We start from the raw sequence: 19,218 nt of genomic DNA, 5'->3' as shown, positions 1-19,218 counted from the left end.
TTCACCCTAACCCAGAGAAAAGCAGGCTTCCCCATCAACAAGACCGCATTACAGGTCTTGGGAGAGGTACTTGCATACAGGGAATCCCTTAGCAGGCTTCTCAGAGGACAGAGTACACTCCATAGAATTGACATCTCACCAAGCTCCCTGCGGACTATTTTCATGGGATCGAGAAAAGAAAGGCATTCTCTCTCTTTCAGTCAAAGGGCTCTTTCCAAATCTTCCTTTCCTGAGTCAGGATTCAACAACTCCCATGGATGATGGATACTAGGAATGTCGACTTCCTTTTGGGAAAGACTGATCTCTACCCACAAGATATGACCTCGCACTGGTCTCAACAAAACAACTATCCCAAAAGATACACACATGATAGAAGGGGATGAGAATGAGGATGGGAGGGGCCATTTTCTTATGGGGAACATGTCTGGGTTAGCTCATCAATGGATCCCCAGACCCATCTCAGTGTCTGGTGCTTAGTACAGAGATAATAAATATTGGCCTGGTGGATGGATACATTCCGCCCTATTTCCATGAGCAGAAGTACATTCCACACATATTCCCTAAATTCTCCTATTCCAGACCCTTGTATGATATTAAGCAGTGGGGCTTTCCCATCTTTTACGTCTGGTCTCAAACACATACCCCACTTCTATCCTTGGCTCCTGGAATTCTTCCACGGCCTCCTCTGACCTCTGCCCAATTCAATTTCAAAGTGAATACCTTGCCAATGTGTTTCCAGCTCCAAATTAATTTTAGAAAAAAAAGAGCAGAAGAAAAAAATATTTATCTCCATATCCTGGTGGCGTATAGATTCTGTACTATCTTTGCACATCCCTGCATCTTGCCCAATTATTAAAAGTAAAGGGGAGCATTTAGCAATTTGTTCTAAGAACAGTAATTTTGTATCCACAGCAATTTTCTATGCGTGAATGAAAGTAAATCAATTATGCCATCTTTAATTAAATGACAAAAGCGAGGCTGAGGCAAAGTAAAAATTCTCAGATGATTACTCTAAGAGCACCTGAAGTTTCAGTGTTTTTCAAACACAAAAAATCTAAAACAATACAAAGCAAAACAAAATCAGTCTTTAAACTGTGTATGAGACTTCCTCGAAGCCCAGAATAATCAAATAATCAAAAAAGAAATGGGAATTGAGCATCATCTGAATGCTGAACATTAGATCCGTTCCAGATGTGCTGTTTTGCTGTTAACATGAAAGAACTATCCGTCCCGTGCTGACTACAGGGAAGGATCATTGCTCCTTCACATCTCTGCCTCGTCCTTTCCCCCTACAGCGCTGCTAACCAGCCTTCTTTCCATTCTGGACACACAGCAGGCTTGCTGCAGGGCCTTTGCACTTGCCGTCCCTCTGTTGGGCCTCAGCTCCTTCCAGTCATTCAAGATTCAGCTCAAAGGACACTTCTTTCAGGAGCCCTTCCCATATCATTCTATCTGAAGTAATTTATGCCCACTTTTCCTCCCCATGACTCTGTCTCATTGTCCTGCTTTGTTTCCCCATAGCACATGTCACCATTCACAACAACATCTAATTTATGTTTTCTTTTCCTTTTTAATGGATTTCCGCCCTCCTTCACCACTGCACTGTAAGTTCCATGTAAGCAGGGATCTTTTCTGTCTTGGTCACTTCTGTATCCCCAGATTCTATGAGGCACTCAAATGCTTGTTTAAATGAATGAAGAGGGTTGAATAAATGAAGACAGGTGAAAATTACAAAATTAATGTAAAGGGAGATAAGTAGAATTTAAAAGTGAAGATAAAGCTGTGTACCTCATAGACTTCTTCCTGGGTAGAAGAGCATTTCCTTTGTTTAAAAAAAAATTCCTTTCAAGGGTTCTGCAGTATTCCAAGCTAGCATGGGAAGGAATTTTAAGAGGTACCAATAATATAAGCGTACTGCAGGTCACTGATACTTCTAGATATATTACAAACTGAGAAATCTGTTTCAACATCAGATGAAGAATGGACGTATAGGTAAATATAGGTATAACCATCTTCAGTGTTTTTTATTTATTTTTGAGAGACAGAGCACAAGTGGGGAAGGGGCAGAGACAGAGGAAGACACAGAATCTATAGCAGGCTCCAGCCTCTGAGCTGTCAGCATAGAGCCTGACCTGGGGCTCTAACTCACAAACTGCAAGATCATGACCTAAACCGAAATTGGACACGTAACCCACAGAGCCACCCAGGTGCCCTGGTATAACCATCTTCAAAGAAACAAACAAAACTATGGTTCTCACCTTTATTCTTATGAAATTTTATTTTATTTTTTAAAGTTTATTTATTTATTTATTTTGAGAGAGAGAAAGAAAGAGTAGGGGAGAGGCATAGAGGGAGGGAGAGGGAGAGGATCCCAAGCCGGCTCTGAACCTCCAGCACAGAGCCCAAGGCAGGGCTCGAACCAAGAAACTGTGAGATCGTGACCTGAGCTGATACCAAGAGTCAGAAGCTTAACCATCTGAGCCACACATGCGTCCTCGTATGAAATTTTAGACTATCACACAAATCCACTTGAGTTCATTGGTACCTACAAACTGGTATGCTAATTTATAAAACCTACAAACAATTTAGTTTGCATTAGAATAGAAGACTGGGCACCCAGGTAGCTCGGCCCATTGAGCTTCCAACTTTAGTTCAGGTTGTGAGCTCCTGGTTCTTGGGTTCCAGCCCCACATTGGGCTTACTGCTGTCAGTGCAGAGCCCACTTTGGGTCGTCTGTCCCCCTCTCTCTGTCCCTCCCCTGCTCTCTCCCTTGAGAATAAAAAGAATTAAATTAAAAAAAAGAATAGAAGAATAAGGGTTAGCTGTTACTACTATCATTCTTGATATCAACCTCATCATCATAATCATCATTTACCAAGAATATGCCCAGACCTGAGGAAAAGCAGTTGGGAATAAAGTGTACTGAATCCTGATGAATGAGTTCAAAGTCTCTGAAGGGCACTGGCTGGATAGATGGCTACTTTTTTGCACACAGGAGAAAGCAACAGAAGCATAAACTGGTTGAGTTCAAAGCAATTCATTTCAGTGGCTCTACACACTCATTCACAGACTGAGTTGCCTTTCTTTTCCCCAAGGGCAGAAAGGTCTCTTGGCCAGTGTCCCAAGGAGGCTGCTTGGCTTGATGGCCATCAGCTCCTCTTAATTAATAAGCCCTTTTCACTTTCAGCTCACACTGACAGGGCAGTGCTTAGCTTGGTTCAATCAGTTGATTAGGATAAGAATCCAGGGGGGTTTGATCGATGGTTATATTAGGAGCAGGCCCTGAGGTCTCACCTCAGAAGGTGATGATCGGAAGGCATGACCTTCATCACAAGGGTAGGTGGGGCGGGCCCCAGTTGCCGCCATGTTTACTTTGGGGAACAATTTGCAGTCAGATCTGCAGAAGCAATGATTGATTTGTAGGCTTTTTGAACAACGATGAGACTCTCATCACAGCTTTAATTATCAAAACAATATGGTAAGTTAATTTGGATTTGAGGACTTGGATCCAGTGGAGTTCAGAGCGAAGACTCAGCTTTGAATCCTGGCTCCTTGACCTTAGGCCAGTTACGTCACCTCTCTGCACCTTAGTTTTCCCATAAGTAAAAGAGGGAAAACTGTACCTACCTCTTGGGGTTGTTGCAAGTATTAAAAAAAGTTAGTATGTATGGGTGCTTGTTACAGTATAGCTATTATTTATTGTCTCTATAATTAAGGGAGATGGGGGTCAGGGGAGAAAATATTTACCCTCTGGAGCACGCATGGACTTCATTTAATTCAATAAAAATTTCCAGGTATCTATTTATTAGATGCTTGTTTCAGATATGAGCAAGGCATAGTCCTCTACTCAAAGAGTTCATGGTCTAGTAAGGGAGAAAGACATGTAAACATAATACACCGTAACAGTGAAAACACCAGGTGCAAAAAAAAAAATAATAAAAAAAAAAAGAAAACACCAGGTGCAATGCTTGTGCAGAAGAGGGGGTGATGAACTCTATCTGGGGGAGTCTTCGAGCAAGTGATCTCTGAGCTGGGCTTTGAAGCTGGAGAGAGTTTACCAGCCAAGCGCATGGCAGGCGGAGGGATTCCAGGAGAAAGAAGGATAGCATCGTAAAGGCACAAACTCAGAAAACAACACACTTGCTTTTGCTGAACTATAAAAATATGGTGGAGCAGGGAGGAGGGGAAGGAGGGTGATGTAATTATAGAGCATCCTATAAATGCATTTGATTTCATTTACATTAATATTGCAGCATCAAAGCGGACGGGGCCAGAGATAGGTCAGGAAGAGGTGACTCTGGCCAGATCATGAAGAGCCTGGTATTTACTTGCTTCAGTTGTGTGTAGGCTGAACTGAGGCAGTGGTGGTGGGAATGGAGAGGGAACAAGAGGTAATTAGGGGGTAGGACTGTTGGGACTTGGTGACTGAGTGGATGTGGGAGGTAAGTGAGGGAGAGGAATCCCAGTCACTCCCAGGTTCACCAGGTTCGACATACAAGGAGACTGTGTGACTGTGACTACAGGGAGAAGAGCAGGTTTGGGGAATAAGAAAGTAAGTTCCACGTTCAATGTGTATAGTTTGCTAAGCCTGCGGAATACCCAGTGGGGGCCGGGGGTGTAGGCAGTTCACTTATACACTAGAGGTTCTATGATGTGAGCTGATAGCGTTCATCTGGAGGCATGTGGTTGGGATAGAACCTGGAGCCCTAGGGTACAATATTGATAATGGGTAACATTTCACATGTGCTTGTTATGTGCCAGGCTGTGCTATGCACTTTACAGGCGATGCTGAATCAGGGACTGTATTCACTTTGCTAAGCATTTTATCTCCAGTAACTGGCAATACTGGGTATCCAATAATTATTTTGTTGAATGGATGCTCTCGTAAGTCCACACAACAGCCTGATGATGCAGATATTATTAGGAGTTTTATTTTACAGATGAAGAAAATGATCTAAAAAATATCACATTGACCAAGGTCACACACTTGTAAGTAGCAGGTCTGAGATTTGAGATTAGCTCTTTGTGACTGTAAAGTCTGAAGTGCTTCCCCATTTTGCTAGAGTTAAAATATGTTCCCAGGGGTGCCTAGGTGGCTCATCCGTTAAGCAGCCAACTTCAGCTCAAGTCATGAACTCACAGCTCATGGGTTCGAGCCCCACATCAGGCCCTATGCTGACAGCTCGGAGCCTGGAGCCTGCTTCTGATTCTGTGTCTCCTTCTCTCTCTGATCCTCCCCTTCTCACACTCTGTGTCTCTCTCTCAAAAATAAATAAATGTTAAGAAAATTAAAAATAAATCTGCTCCTAAATATGTACTTCTGGGACTTCTGGGTGGCTCAGTTTGTTAAGTGTCTGACTCTAGATTTAGGCTCAGGTCATGATCTCACAGTTTGTGGGTTTGAGCCCCACATCGGGCTCCTGTGCTGCTGTGTGGAGCCTGCTTAGGATCGTCTCTCTCCCTCTCCCTCTGCCCCTCGCCTGCTTGTGCTCTCTGTCTCTACCTCAAGATAAATAAACTTAAAAAAACACGTACCTATGTGACCTAGGGTGAGCCTGTAACCCCTCCGAGATTACCCCATGAGGAGTGGATTTCAAAAATCTTGGCGCTACTGTGCTATACACAAGGGGCGAGGTAGGGCTACGTGTCCCAGGTGTGGGTGGACTAGGGTTTTACTTCTGTGCAACAAATTATCACAAACTTAGTAGCTAGAAACCACATGCATTTCTTACCTCAGTTTCTGTGGACTGATTGGCTTAGCTTCATCCTCTGCCCATGGTCTCATAAAGCTGCCGTCAAGTGTCAGCTGAGCTGAATTTTCAGCAGGATGGTTGGAGGGAGAGGAGTCTGCTTCTGAACTCATTCTGGTTTTTGCAGACCTTATTTATTATGATTGTGTCACTAAAGCCTGACTTTCTGCTCGCTATTGGCCAGAGGCCACCCTCAGATCGCAGAGGCTGCCTTCTCAACATGGCTGTTCGCTTTGTCAAACCTGCAAGGAGAACCTACTAGCGCGTGCTGGTAAGATGGATATATATAGAAATAGAATACAGGTAAATATATAAATATTTCAGATTATATATCACAGGAGTAACATCCCATCACCTTTGCCATATTCTATTGCTTAGAGGCGAGTCTTGGGTTCCCCCTACACTCAAGGGGAGGGAATTACACAAAGGCATGGACTCCAGGAGGTAGGAATAACTGGGGGGTCAACCAAAGGTCTCTCATCCACAGGGCCTCACATTGCCTGCTGAGAATGTAAAACTAATAATGAAACCAACTAAAGTTGTCTGCATTTTTATTAATGCCATAAACTGTCAATTTTAGGTGTGACAAAATATTTCCTGAACGAAAGAGTCTTGTTGCTTCGAGTTCTAAACAGATGCTGGGATTACTGTCAACTTTTTATAACGTGTATGTAAGCTTCATTTTAAAAATCACTGATCCTTTAATGCATTGTAGTCAACGTGCAAATAAACTCCCAGTTATACTAACAGTTGGTCCCCAGCATATGGACTTAGTTATATGCCTTCGCCTTGTTAAAAAAATTTTAAGTGTTCAGTTTTGAGACAGAGTGTGTGTGAGCGGGGGAGGGGGCAGAGAGAGGCACAGAATCTGAAGCAGGATCCAGGCTCTGAGCCATCAGATCAGAGCCTGATGCAGGGCTCGAACCCTTAAGCCCTGAGATCGTCCCTGAGCCAAAGTCAGACACTTCGCTGACGGAGCCACCCAGGCGCCCCAATATATGCCTTCATCTTAAGGGTAAGTTTGTAATGGTTCAGAGTCATTTGAAATAGTTTTGGGTGCAGTGCACATCTCCAACCTATGGTAGTGCACAATACTGTGTTTAAACAGATTTGAAATAAACCCAGACAACAGTGACTGAGAAATTGAACTTGAGTGACTTCAGTTCTGTTATCATATATATATCCGCATGGGGAGTTTTTTGTTTAAAATCTAATACTGTGAAGCGGTGCAAACAGAGGTGTGATGTTTTTATTTGGTAAATATACATTTCAGTTAATACAGGAAATACTTTACTAAATTTTAATATTAACTATAAAATGGAAAATTCCTTTACAATTATTTATTTTAAAACTGAAAAACGATCAAGAAAACGAAACATTACAACAATATTATGATTTAGTAGTTGCCTAATACTTGGTAAGCTACTGTTTTGCTGCTTAGTAATAGAAAATAGCACTGATTTGGCTCAGGATGGGCCAGATTCTTCCAAGCACACGCTCACACACACTCGTGTCTATATTAACTCATTAAAACAACCTTAGCGGGTAAATCCTGCTATTAATCTTGTAGATAAAGTAATCTGGGGCACAGAATGATTGTGGTCTCCTGGAGATCACCCAAATGGAGTGGCAGAGCACGAACCTGAGCCGGGTAATGTGGCTCTGATCCTTGAATTCTTAGCCGCTAGTAAGAAAAGACAATCCCAAACCAATATCCCCAACAACCTTGCAGGCCAAAAGAAGCCCTTCAAAAAGGACAGGAAGCCTTCTTTTCATCCAGGAGGGCTTCTTTCTATTCTAGACCCACCCCTGCTGGCTCCTGGGCCGAGGAATAGCTGGCTTCCCGAGGGGGTGCCCTCTCGGCATCCCTCCTCTGCCAGGCCCAGGTTTGTCCCGGCCCGTCCCAGCTTCCGGCCCTTTGCTTCTGGCCGGGTCGCAGGGTCAAACCGTGCCAGGAGCTCGCAAGTCCTCTATTTACTGTTTGGTTTCCATGGTGACACGTAGGCGCCGTCAGCGCCTCCCGTCACAGGCCCCGCAGCGCGGCCGCCACCCGGCGCCGTGACGTCTGCCCGCCGCTTCCGTTCTGCCCATATTTGGCGCAGCCCGCGAGCCGCCCGTCTGGAGGAGGCTGGGAGCCGGACTCCCGCCTCGCCCCGCCCCCCCGTTCCTGGCCACGCCCCCGCAGGGTGCTGGCGGAGGCTGTGTCACGCGCCCCCCGCCCCTTCCCGCAGACCCGAGGTGAGGCCAGGGGCGGGGGCGTTAGGGACCCCTAGAGAGGGCGTGGGTGATCGGATGAGCTCTGAAGTCTCTAAACATTACTTGACTCTTTGAGGCTGCAGGCAAAATTTGGGGCTGTCTCATCTGTCCCGGGTGGGTGAGCTCGGATCACGATTTTCTCATTCTGTGCCGGAAATCATGGAAACAGCCATCCTTCGCCTAACTCTCTTTTATATTTTATAGGGCGGAACTTAAAATCCTTGCCCATGGCGCAGTTGAAAGCTTTGTAGCCACAGGTCTTGGGATCAGTATTGCTCCTTGGGGGATAAGTGACCTTGGGAAGGTCACTTACCCTTAATCCGGCCTGGTAAAATGAACTGTAGGGGTGGGTGGGGGTGGTCGTAATATTTGCAGCAGTATCAGTCCGGCGTGTGAGGGGAGACCGTCCCTCACCTTGAAACTACTCCCTATTCCCATGACATAATTGGAATGTCAGTGAAGCTCGCTAGGGACCCCTACAATTCTGATCCCAAAAGTAACTGGATTTGTGTGGCTCTGTACGCCTTGCTCGTATGAGGCGCTTAATTAAAATAGTTAACTGATTATTGAATGAATCCTAGGCAAATTACCTTCGGCTTTCACCTTCATAAATCCGTATCCCTGCAATTCCTCTTCCAGGCGGAAGGAAGAATATTGCGATGATTAATAATCGCGCAGCAGGGTTGCTGATGTAAAGCGATTTGCAGATGTAAAGGGCAATAAGCATTCCTGGGAGGAATCCAGTGAGATTCCAGAAGTCTCCGAGGGAGCCGTGGGTGTATATCGCGGGCCATGCAGGCGGGGGTGGGGCGGGCAGTGCGGCAGAGGCCACTGCTGAGGACTCGCCGGCCAGGGGCTAACTCTTCAAGCTGCTCAGTCGCGACCCCACCTCCCCCCATTTGCCCCTCGCCAATTCCGCAGTTTTTCTGGCTAGAGGACTGTGTGTTTTCCAAAATTTCAGAGCAGGAAAGCACAACCCACATTTCCCCCTAATTCAGCCCTTTATTTCACAAATGGGGAAAGTAAGGCTCTCAAAAAAGTTCGTTCATCCAAACTTGCACAGTTAGTTAGAGATAGATAAAGGCCAGGATTTCTGGCTTCAGGCTGGAGTCCCTTCTGCCTCGCTTCTAACCCCCTGTGTGCTTTTGTGGCTTCAGGACCCTGTTGCCTGGCTCAGTGACAGGTTTGCAGTAAACGAAGTACTGACTTCAGGCCTCCTAAAGGATAACAGTGGCACACCTGCTGCTCTGCAGAGCCCACAGCCAGCCACCGGGCTGTGGTGATGGCTGCTTAAGCCACAAGCATTCCTCCTTACAGTGGCTGGAATGGCTTCTCTTGTCCAGAGCACATCACGTGGCTGTCCCCAAACCAGTCTTAGACTAGCAATTAGTCATTTTTTTATAGTGACCCAAGCCTTGCATTAAACTTTTCTCAGCTAAGACAACAGCAGAAGGCAATTAGCCTGAACCCGTGGGAACTCCTTTCTGCCATGATGGGAAGGTCTTCTCATGGCACATAGAAGTTAGATTCTGTAGGGGAATGCCTCTTGAATGTCTCTCGCTCTCTTCCCGTTCAAACTCAACCAGTTCCTCCTACATTCTACATTCTACTTCTTCCCTAACTTTTAGACTGTGTATGAAGGCAGCTCAGACTAACAAGATTGGTGCCCACCGCTGGCCTCCGTCATCCCAACCGGCTGGTTTGAGAAGTCTGGGATCCTTCACCTGTGATTGTACTGAGCTATGGCGGCAGAAGCGGTAGCTCTGCCCCCTGGTGGATATATGAGGCACAGCGCCCTTCTCCAATTCAGAAGCCCCCGTCATGGTGACCGAGGCTAGAGGAAGTACATACTCTTTGTTCACTTTGATAAAAATGGCAAAATTTGGTAGGAACAACATCAACAAAAAAGAATCCCAGCCTTTTCTCTTGATAGTTTATTTCTGAGGATCTGGTCCAGGTTTTCTCTTGGCTGGATTGTATTTTTCCTTCTTGCTATGCAAACCCTGCCCCTTTTTTTCCAACCCCTATTTCAAGTCCCACCTCCTTCATCACAATTTCTCTGACTTTCCTCTCCTAGGTATCTTCTGAATACAGCGGTGTAGACCCAGCGCACAGAGTGCAGACTTATGTGATATCATTAGTGTTGTTTCTTTAAGGGCGGGAGCCATGTTTTCTGTGTCTTTGTGTTCTTAGACTCCACACAGGGCTGGGGACAGAAACTGGTCTCAATAAGCCCTTGATGACTAAATGGTAAATTAATTGATTAATTTCTGCATTAAAAAACAAAATAAAACAAAACAAAAACAACTGTAAGCCTATGCTTCGACAAACCTTCTAGAACTGTTAGTTCTTTGGAGGAATCTAGATAGTGACCCAATCAAATAAAGCCTTGCACAATAAGTGGTTCCACAAAGCAATTTCACAAGAGAACCCCATCACCACCCAGAGAGGGATGGGGAAGTTTGAAGTGGCCTCTCAGAGAGATGCAGAGGAGGGTGGTGATGTAGAAAGGCCAAAGGACGAAGAATTAGGAAGGAGAGGCCTCTGCTCCTGGGTTCAGAGTCAGCATGGGCTCTAGAGCCAGCTTTATATCCAGTCTCCACCACCCGCTGTGTGGACTTAGACAACTTTACTCCCCTCTCTGTGTGTCAGTTTCCCGTCTGTAAAAATAAGTACCCATCGCCTAGCAATACGATGAGATTAATTGATATTTCCGAAGTGCCTGGCACATAAATGCTATATAACAGTTTGTAAATGAATTTTTTCAGCTTCAGGGTCTTATAAATGGGATGGGGAATATGATATGATCTCTGGGTTCCCCTCTGCATTAGCCTTCGAGGACAGTGCATGAGCTTTGGGGGTCAGGCGGGAGTGGGCTGACTCTTGTCCCTGTCAGCAGTTGTGTGACATTGGGCAGATCGCTCGAATTTCTCAGAGCCTCAGTTTTCTCATGTGTGAAATGAGAATAATTGTGTCTGCTTCAAAAGGCTGCTGTGTGCATTGCATGCTTGCAAAATGCCTGGCCTCTAAGGAGCGTAATAAACAAAGCTACAGTGATTATTATTTAAAAATCTAAAAAAAAGTTTATTTATTTTTGAGAGAGAAGAGAGAGAGAAACAGAGCATGAGCAGCGGAGGGGCAGAGAGAGGGGGAGACACAGAATCTGAAGCAGGCTCCAGGCTCAGAGCTGTCAGCACAGAGCCCGGCATGGGGCTTGAACTCACAAACTGGGAGACCGTGATATGAACCCAAGTTGGAAGCTTAACTGACTGAGCCACCCAGGCGCCCCTATAGTTATTATTGATGAGAGGAGATAAATACATATGGGAGAAGAGGGTCTCCAAAATCTCTGAAGTTCCGAGAAAGAGCATACTGAACACCAGGAAGGCCAGGCACGTGCCATCATGCAGCTTGTGGGTGGGTTGGGGGCCCTGGGTCTGGGCCAGGACTGGATATCACAGCCTCTGAAGAAACCAGGAATGGTTTGACTTGCACATCAGCTCTAGGAACACTTTCTGCCCGAGGGCCTCGCTGAGGGTGTGGACCCAGTGGGGCTCTGCGCCAGCAACTGTAGGGCTGTCCTGCTCCCCTTCCCAGGAGGGGGGACTTTAGTAAGAGAGGGTGTGGGCAGGGTGGGCCTTAGAAACCTGTTGTTTTGGTGTGTGTATGTGTGGGAATGGCCCAGAGACATCCTGCCCTGCGACCTGGACTCCCGGGCCCCGTGTGGCCTCCCTCCTGGCAGAACCTGTCCGCACAGCTCCACAGAGCTGTCATTCCCAAACCTGTCCGAGGACACTGGGATTGATCTGCCGCCAGTTCTCCAAGGGGTGGAGGGAAGGAGGGCTGTGATCGTCTTAAAGCCAGATTAACCTTACTTCCCTTCAGCTGCGTGTGTGGAAAAGTACTAAATGGAATATGCAAATGCTGTTCGTATTCCTCTGAGTTCTTTTCCAAGGGCAAGGAGGGTTGCAAAATCCAATAATAGTGGGGTGTTGCAATCCCAAACACGCTGGGAATCACTCTTATGGTCCTCGCACTTGACGGCTCTTGTCCCCTGAGACCCGTGAGGCGTTGTGTCCTCCCCAACACTGGGGTCTGTACTAAGTGAGTCCCTGTCCTGGAATCCCAAGTAGTCTGAGACCTGGACAAATTCACCTTAGGGGCTGTTTGGTATCACGGAGGACTCTGTAAGCCCCATTCCCAACCCCCGCTGGGCCCTGGTGACTAGCATCTACAGCAGAACGGTGTTTGTTTTTTGTTTTTTTTTACTGTCTGTGAAAAAACAGGATTGATGAAGAGTCACGAAGGTGCTGGTATTGGTTGTCTGTGGGGAGGAGGGAATGTATTTCTCTCCCTTTGCTTGTTTGTACTTTCTGATGTTTTGTTTTTGCTTTTGTGAGAAGGAAAGTCGTTTTTTAAATGTTCCCAGCAGAGCAGGATGTTTGCTTTTTTAATAGATAATACATGGGAAGGCTCAAACACCTCCTGAGGTTTTTCATTTTCATTTTATTTTCTTGCTTTTCCTCTCTTGCCAAAAGAAATGGATGCTCATGGTGAAACCTTTGAAAACTCAGACCGTCAAAATAAAGAAACGAAAAACTCACCTGAAGTCTTATCACAGAGATAACGACGCTCATTACTTTTGATTGTACCTTTCCTGTACACTTTACTATTATACCTCTTGGTTTCTACACTGTGGTTTTTATGAAAATAGGATCACGCTGTAATAAGGTTTTGTAATCTGTTTTTTTCTACACCATAGATCACGAGCATAGTTTTCTGTGTCATCAAATGTAATCGCTGGTTATATAGGATTCTAGTTATAAACATCCAACAATTTAACCAATTCTGCATTGTTGAAGTATAGCCTTCGGACGATTATTTTTTTTTACTGTTCTGGACAAGGCTACGGGTATCTTGGCAGCTAATTATTCGTGCACCTCCAAGATGATTTCTCTTGGGGCGGGCGGAGTGTGCTCCTTCTGAAGGCTTTTGAAATGTAGCTGCGTCATCAGTACAGGTCCCACAGCACAGCGTGAGGTCCTTGTTACAAATGGGAAGGTAGTGATGGCTCACCCAGTTTCTAGATGTGTTATTGTACAAATTATTTACGCTTTTGCAAAGCTTCAATTTCCCCAACTGGAAACCTGGTATGATAGCGGCTCTCTAGGAAAGACTCTTGTGAGGAGCGGATGAAAACATGTGTGAGGCGGGGGCTTATGATCCCTCCGTCTCGTCGTGAACTTGTAGTTTCTGATTCATGGCTTGCCTCTTCTTCAGGGGGAGGAGTTGTCCTGAAATTGGGGTCCGTTTCCATCACATTTAAATGGCAAATGGTGAAGACGCTGGAGCGGGGAAGGCAGAAGCAGACAAGAAACAGAGGAATGGCTGGGGGTGGGGAGGGCGGGAAGGGGTTAGTAGAGGAGAGAGTGGGTTGTCCCGACAGTGGGACTCAGTGCGGAGGGGGGAGATGTCCGCATGGATGTTTGTAGCAGGGACCTTCCAAAACAGGGCCACGGGCCAGTCACTTTGCAGTGTGTGTGTGTGTGTGTGTGTGTGTGTGTGTGTGTGCGCGTGTGTGCACGCATGTGAGCACAGAGGCTGTGTCCTAGTGGCCCCCCAGTCTGCTTTCTGCCCCCCTCGGAGCCCATGTTGCCTCACTGCATGCCAGTGGTCTTTCAGTTCCTTGGGTGCACCACGTTCCTCCCCGACGCGTGACCTCTGTGCGTTCTCTTCCCCCTGCTGGCAGCTCATGCTCTTTGCCTGGCTTAAGCATCATCTCAAGCTTATGGGTCACTTCCTCAGACAGGCCTTCCCTGACCATTCGGTATAAACCAGTTTCCCTCCCTCCTGTGACTGTCTCATGGCCCTCCCTCCTGTGACTGTCTCATGGCCCTCTGTACCCACATGGCAACATCAAGGTTTGTAGTTATGTTTGTGGTGATTAATTCTTGGCGTCCCCACTAGGCTGAGAGCTCCCCAAGGGTAGGAGCGGGGTCTATTTTTTGCTCACTACTGTATCCCTAGTGCCCAGGACATAGTAGGCACTCAGTAAGTACTTCCTGACATGGAAGAAGATGAAGGCAGTTTCTCTTCGACCTGTAGAATGCTCTTACATCCCTCCTGGGGCGTCAGTCCCATCTTGATTGATGCTGTGTGATTGGCTGAAAGAAAAGATTTGGGGGCTGCAGCCAATGCCTTAGCCAGTTCCTCTTCCAGCCTTCTTTCCGTTGAGGAAGTGGGCTTCCCTTTCTCAGACTAGAACCTTTAAAGCAGCGCTTCTTACACTTCATGTTTGTATATCAATTACCCAGGGATCTCCTTTCTCTCGCTCTCTCTCTCTCACGTATATATACACACATATACATACACATGTATATAATTAAATGTTTATTTTTGAGAGAGAGACAGAGACAGAGTGCCAGTGGGGGAGGGGCAGAGAGAGACACTCGGAATCCGAAGCCGGTTTCAGGCTCTCAACCATCAGCACAGAGCCCAACTCGGAGCTCAAACTCACAAACCGTAAGATCATGACCTGAGCCAAAGTCAGAGGCTTAACTGACTGAGCCACCCAGGCGTCCCTACCCAGGGATCTTCTTAACATGTGACTTTTGGTTGCAGGTGTCTAGGATCCTCCCTACGGTCGGGTCCAAGACACAGTCTCCCACGTAAGGCCCTCATTGTTGAACCGCAAGGCTTTCTGTTCCCCTCGCCGCTGTGATATCCGCGCTGAAGATTGAATCGCTGCGCCCTCTGTCGGCCACTGAAGGGCATGGCAATCCTTGACCAAGTAGAGAGTGTATGCATGGATTTTGTCACACCAAATTCTTGGGGGACATCTTCTAGTAAAAGTGTATGGACTCACAGATTCTGAAAGAGTTAGGAAATGTACTCTCAAGAGTGCACTCTGTACAGGATCCTGCTGTGCAAAAGGAATTCTCTGAATTGGAGAATATTAGGGCTGGGAGAGACCTTTACACTCAGCTGGTGAGTGATTTTCTTCTTTTGCCACTGTTTGCTTTTCCACTTAAATTTTTTTTACATTTATTTTTTTTATTTTTGAGAGACAGAGCATGAGAGGGGGAGGGGCAGAGAGAGAAGGAGACACAGAATCCGAAGCAGGCTCCAGGGTCCAAGCTGCCAGCACAGAGCCTGACGTGGGGCTTGAACTCACAAACTGTGAGATCATGATGTGAGCTGAAGTCCGACGCTCAACCGACTGAGCCACCCAGGCGCCCCTGCTTTTTTTTTTTTTTTTTTAATAGCAGAGGCCTCTCTTCATCAGGGCTGAATAATAACTTCCATGGGCCCTAGGCACTTCGCCTTTGTGGGCTCCTTCCTCTATAAAAGTTAACTGAAAATTTGATTTTATGACTGCATTGGCATAGAGATAAATATGTTAACATATATATTGTCATTTTTCAATGTAAAAGTTAATTTTTTCTCCTGAGTTTTAAAAGAAATTAAAACATTTCTATGGATTTGTGAAAATATTGTGGGCCTTAGGCACAGCCCTGTTCTCCACACAGCACCCAGGTTATATATCTCTCGATACACGCCCAAGGCTGTAGGAGAAGATGCTTTGAGGGCCATAACGCTTTTTAAGCTGGTGACCAGATTGGACATGTTAAAGGACTTGGACAAAATCCTGAGTGTTTACTAGGTACCAAGTGTTTGAAACATATTTAAATTTCAGAACAGCCTTGTTATGTAGGAGAAGGTTTCAAAACTTTGCTCACATCACAGTCTAGTAGTTGGCAGATCTGAGATTTGAACTCCGGGTCTGTCTGATCCCTCCAATGGCTATACCCTTGATGTGACAGGGCATACATCGAGGTGCCCAAATGTATGTTACTGTAGCAGGATACTAAGGGGCAAGATACTAGGGAGGGCTGGAGGGCCTTTGGGGCCACAACAGTATAGAAGTGGGGGCTCCTGGTTCAGGGACAATGAAGAGATCTCCCAAATGAGAGGGAACTCAAGAAGTAGAGGGTGATGAAGCAGAGTGTGACTACCAAGCCTGAGGAGTTTGGGCCCGATCTAATTTCCAGTGGGAGGTTTTTTTGTTTCCTTGCACCCTAAAATCGAGTCCTAAATTATCAATAATGTAGCAAAATTTTATCTGCCGACCCTGACTCAGTTTCTTACCTATCAAGTAGGAGTTCTGAAGTGTACCTTATACTCTTCAGAGATGTCAGGAAGTTCAAATGACTGTCAGCTCCATAAGGGTCAGGAGCCTGTGTCTGATCAGGCTGTATTCCCAGGGCCTGGGCGCTCAGCACACATTTGAAGAAGGAGTGGACATCATAGTCTACAAATCCTTTTAAAAGCAGCAGTACGAAGTAGCTGGCAGGAGAAGGGCTCCAAGACAGAAGAGGGCGCTGTTCAGCAAAACAACGCTCTGTGTAAGGAAACCCCAGGATTTTTCTGCAGGGTGGCAGGATTGAGAATGTGCATCTCTGGGCTTTGCTTTACACTCTGGGATTTAGGTGATCAAATCATTCTAAGTTCTTATGTAAACTCTTGTTTTCTAACTAGGAAAAGTGGCTAATATGTAGTTTATTTCCTCTATTTCACATTCTCTTCATGCTTTAGGCACTTAATACAGCTGTGATTATTTTTGGGAGAACAGTGCTTAGAACAGCAAGCAGTTTATTATATCTCATGATTTTGTGAGTTAGGAATTAAGACAGGCATTGGCCAGGAAATTCTTCTGCTCAATATGGCAAAGACTGATGTCCTCTGTGGTATTCAAGTGGGAGATGGGCTGTTCTGGAGTGTCTAAGATGGCTCACTCACATGACACAGATGTAATTTTACATTTTATGTGGTTATTTGACTAATGTCTGTGTCCCCCCCAGTCCAGAAGCTACCAAGGGGCTGTGTCTATCATTTTATTGCTAGTGTCTAGCACAGTACCTGGCCAATCGGGACCTAGTAAATTCTTGTTAAGTATTTGTTGGATCATTGAGGTAATTCTTATAAAGAACGTCAGGATCCTCAGAAAACAGGCATTGGTGGGTGTTAATGATGATGACAACAGTCCAATAAGTGCCAAGACTAAGTCAAGCTGAGTAACTTATAGCCTGGCAGGTTGGCATAATTTACCCCCATTTTACAGATGAGGAACTGAGGTGATCCTGACACAGATTCAAAGGGTGACACACGAGAAGCACCTTTTGTATCACGAATCAGAGAATATGGGGTAAACTCAGGAGCCCTGGAGGCCAAGCAAATTATTAAAATAAGTTATTCGGGAGACAAAAACCTGATGAAATGACAAAAGGCTACAGGTGTGTTTTCAAATTAGTCACAAGCATTTTCCCAATTCCTGCTTCTGTAGTTTTCCAAATAATAGAAGCAAAGTCCTCCCAGGTGATGAGGTGAAAATTCACTTGGATATCTATTGCCATATTCACTTAAACTGTTTCTCAAAAATCCACGTACTTGTTTCTTCTCCCTGGTTTTATTTATTTTTGATGTTAATCCACAGCCTGACTGTCCCGTCACACAATGTATTGCTTCTTAATTTCATCAGACAACGGGCTGGCTTTTAGTCATGAGCGTGGCACCTCAAAGCCAACGTGGGTGAGAGAGAACGTCCTTGATTGAAGTCATCAGGGGATCAGAGCATTTTAATGGATTCTCTGATGCCTTGGGCTCTTCTCGATCTTGTTACCGTGATGGGGAAATACCCCCAGGTGCCAGGAAATCCCTGCCCAGGCAGGGAGCTGACTTCCCGGTTGGTATCCCAGGGAGGCTAAGCCCAGCCCCTGCAGCCAATCAGCAACGGAGCTGCCTCAAACTGACAAGCAAAAAGAAGCCCCACAAAGGCAGTTGGAACTTGAACAAACAGATTTGGGTGAGGCTGGGAGGGGAGTCAGGCCTGGCGTCATCTAGGCCCTGGGCCAGGCCGTTGTCATGGGGACAGTCAGTCGTTTACTAGCGGGCAGCTGCGCCAGTTTTCTGAGGGGAAAGCCTAAGGAGGGGGGCTGGGGTGCCCAAGGGGGACTGTGCTTCTCCAAGTAATAGAAACCGACAGAGAAGTCAGGGCCACCTCCAGAGAGCAGGGGCTGTCACGGGGGCCGGGTGGGCGGCCTGGGGAACAGTGGGCTCAGAGCGGCTGGCCAGCCGGGGAGGGAGGGAAGTGGCCACTGAACTAGCAAAGAGGCCTCTGGAAAGGCTGGAAGGCTGGAAGGCTTTCCGGGCAGAAAGGATTTGCAGCTGTGTTAGTTTTCTTGGCAAAACATGAATTGAAGTAGATCACAGAGTGCTTTAAAACAACAAAACAAAACAAAACAAAACAACAACAACAACAACAACACACACACAGGCCAGTGGATGAGAGGGGTCTTTGGGAATCTCAGAAGTAGAACATGAAAATGTCTTATGTCCCTCTCCAGGAGCTCTCTTTTCCTTTTCCTTTTTTTCCTTTCCCTCTCCTCTGCTCTCCTCTCCACTCCTCTCCTCTCCTCTCCTATCCCCTCCCCTCCCCTCTTCTTTCCTCTCCCCTCCTTTTCCCTCCCCTTCTCTGCTCTCCCCTCCCCTGCTCTTCCCTCCTCTCCTCTCCCCTCTATCCTTTCCCCTCTCTCCCCTCCTCTTCTTTCCCCTCCCCTCCCCTCCTCTCCCCTCCTCTCCCCTCCCTCCTCTCCTCTTCTTATCTCCTCTCCCCTCCTCTCCCCTCTTTTCTTTTTTGCTGATGTCCACAAGTCAAGTTATTACTTGGAGGCCAAGAGGAACAAACAGCATTCGGAGTAAAACAAAATGTCAGGAAACATGTGCTTTGCAGGGCGGGGCCCGCCAGGTGTTTGTGTCCACACGGGAGGGTTACTTCGGGGCGAGGAATAGACACCTGCTGCCTCGGAGCACTGAAGATGCGGCTGCCGTGTCACACTTGGGTCATTAGATGGCAGAAAGAGAGGCTTGTCTCCCTCAGTGTTCTGGCCCATGAAAGTCTGGATATTAATAGTCTGACACTAGACAAAAAAGAAAAAAAAAGACCCTCTGGCTAACATGCAGTATTAGCAAAACAAACCCAGTGGAGGACAGGATCCCCGCACGCCCCCCAGAAATCTTGCTGCACAAGTGCCTGCCACACCAGAGGACAAGCACTGTATGACTCCTCGTACCCAAGGTCCCCAGAGCAGTCACATTTATGGAGACAGGAAATAGACAGGTGGTTTCAGGGGCTGGGAAGGGGAGGAGGGAGTAG

The 19,218-nt window shown here is 46.4% G+C and overlaps 1 long non-coding RNA gene and 1 other non-coding gene across 2 annotated transcripts; both read left to right on the top strand.

Annotated features, from left to right (window-relative positions):
* The first annotated feature begins 7,916 nt into the window (after positions 1 to 7,916).
* On the top strand, positions 7,917 to 10,319 carry LOC115302847. The gene is made up of 3 exons (XR_003913669.1): positions 7,917 to 7,988; positions 9,635 to 9,849; positions 10,084 to 10,319. It is a non-coding gene; the product is annotated as an uncharacterized LOC115302847 (long non-coding RNA).
* Positions 10,320 to 18,860: 8,541 nt separating this feature from the next.
* LOC115303245 lies at positions 18,861 to 18,984 on the top strand. The gene has a single exon (XR_003913936.1). It is a non-coding gene; the product is annotated as a small nucleolar RNA SNORA17 (small nucleolar RNA).
* Positions 18,985 to 19,218: the final 234 nt, after the last annotated feature.

Source organism: Suricata suricatta, chromosome 9 (genome assembly GCF_006229205.1).
Source record: "Suricata suricatta isolate VVHF042 chromosome 9, meerkat_22Aug2017_6uvM2_HiC, whole genome shotgun sequence".
Lineage (NCBI taxonomy): Eukaryota > Metazoa > Chordata > Mammalia > Carnivora > Herpestidae > Suricata > Suricata suricatta.
The sequence above is the reverse complement of the archived record's forward strand: the minus strand, read 5'-3'. Positions and strand labels throughout refer to the sequence as shown.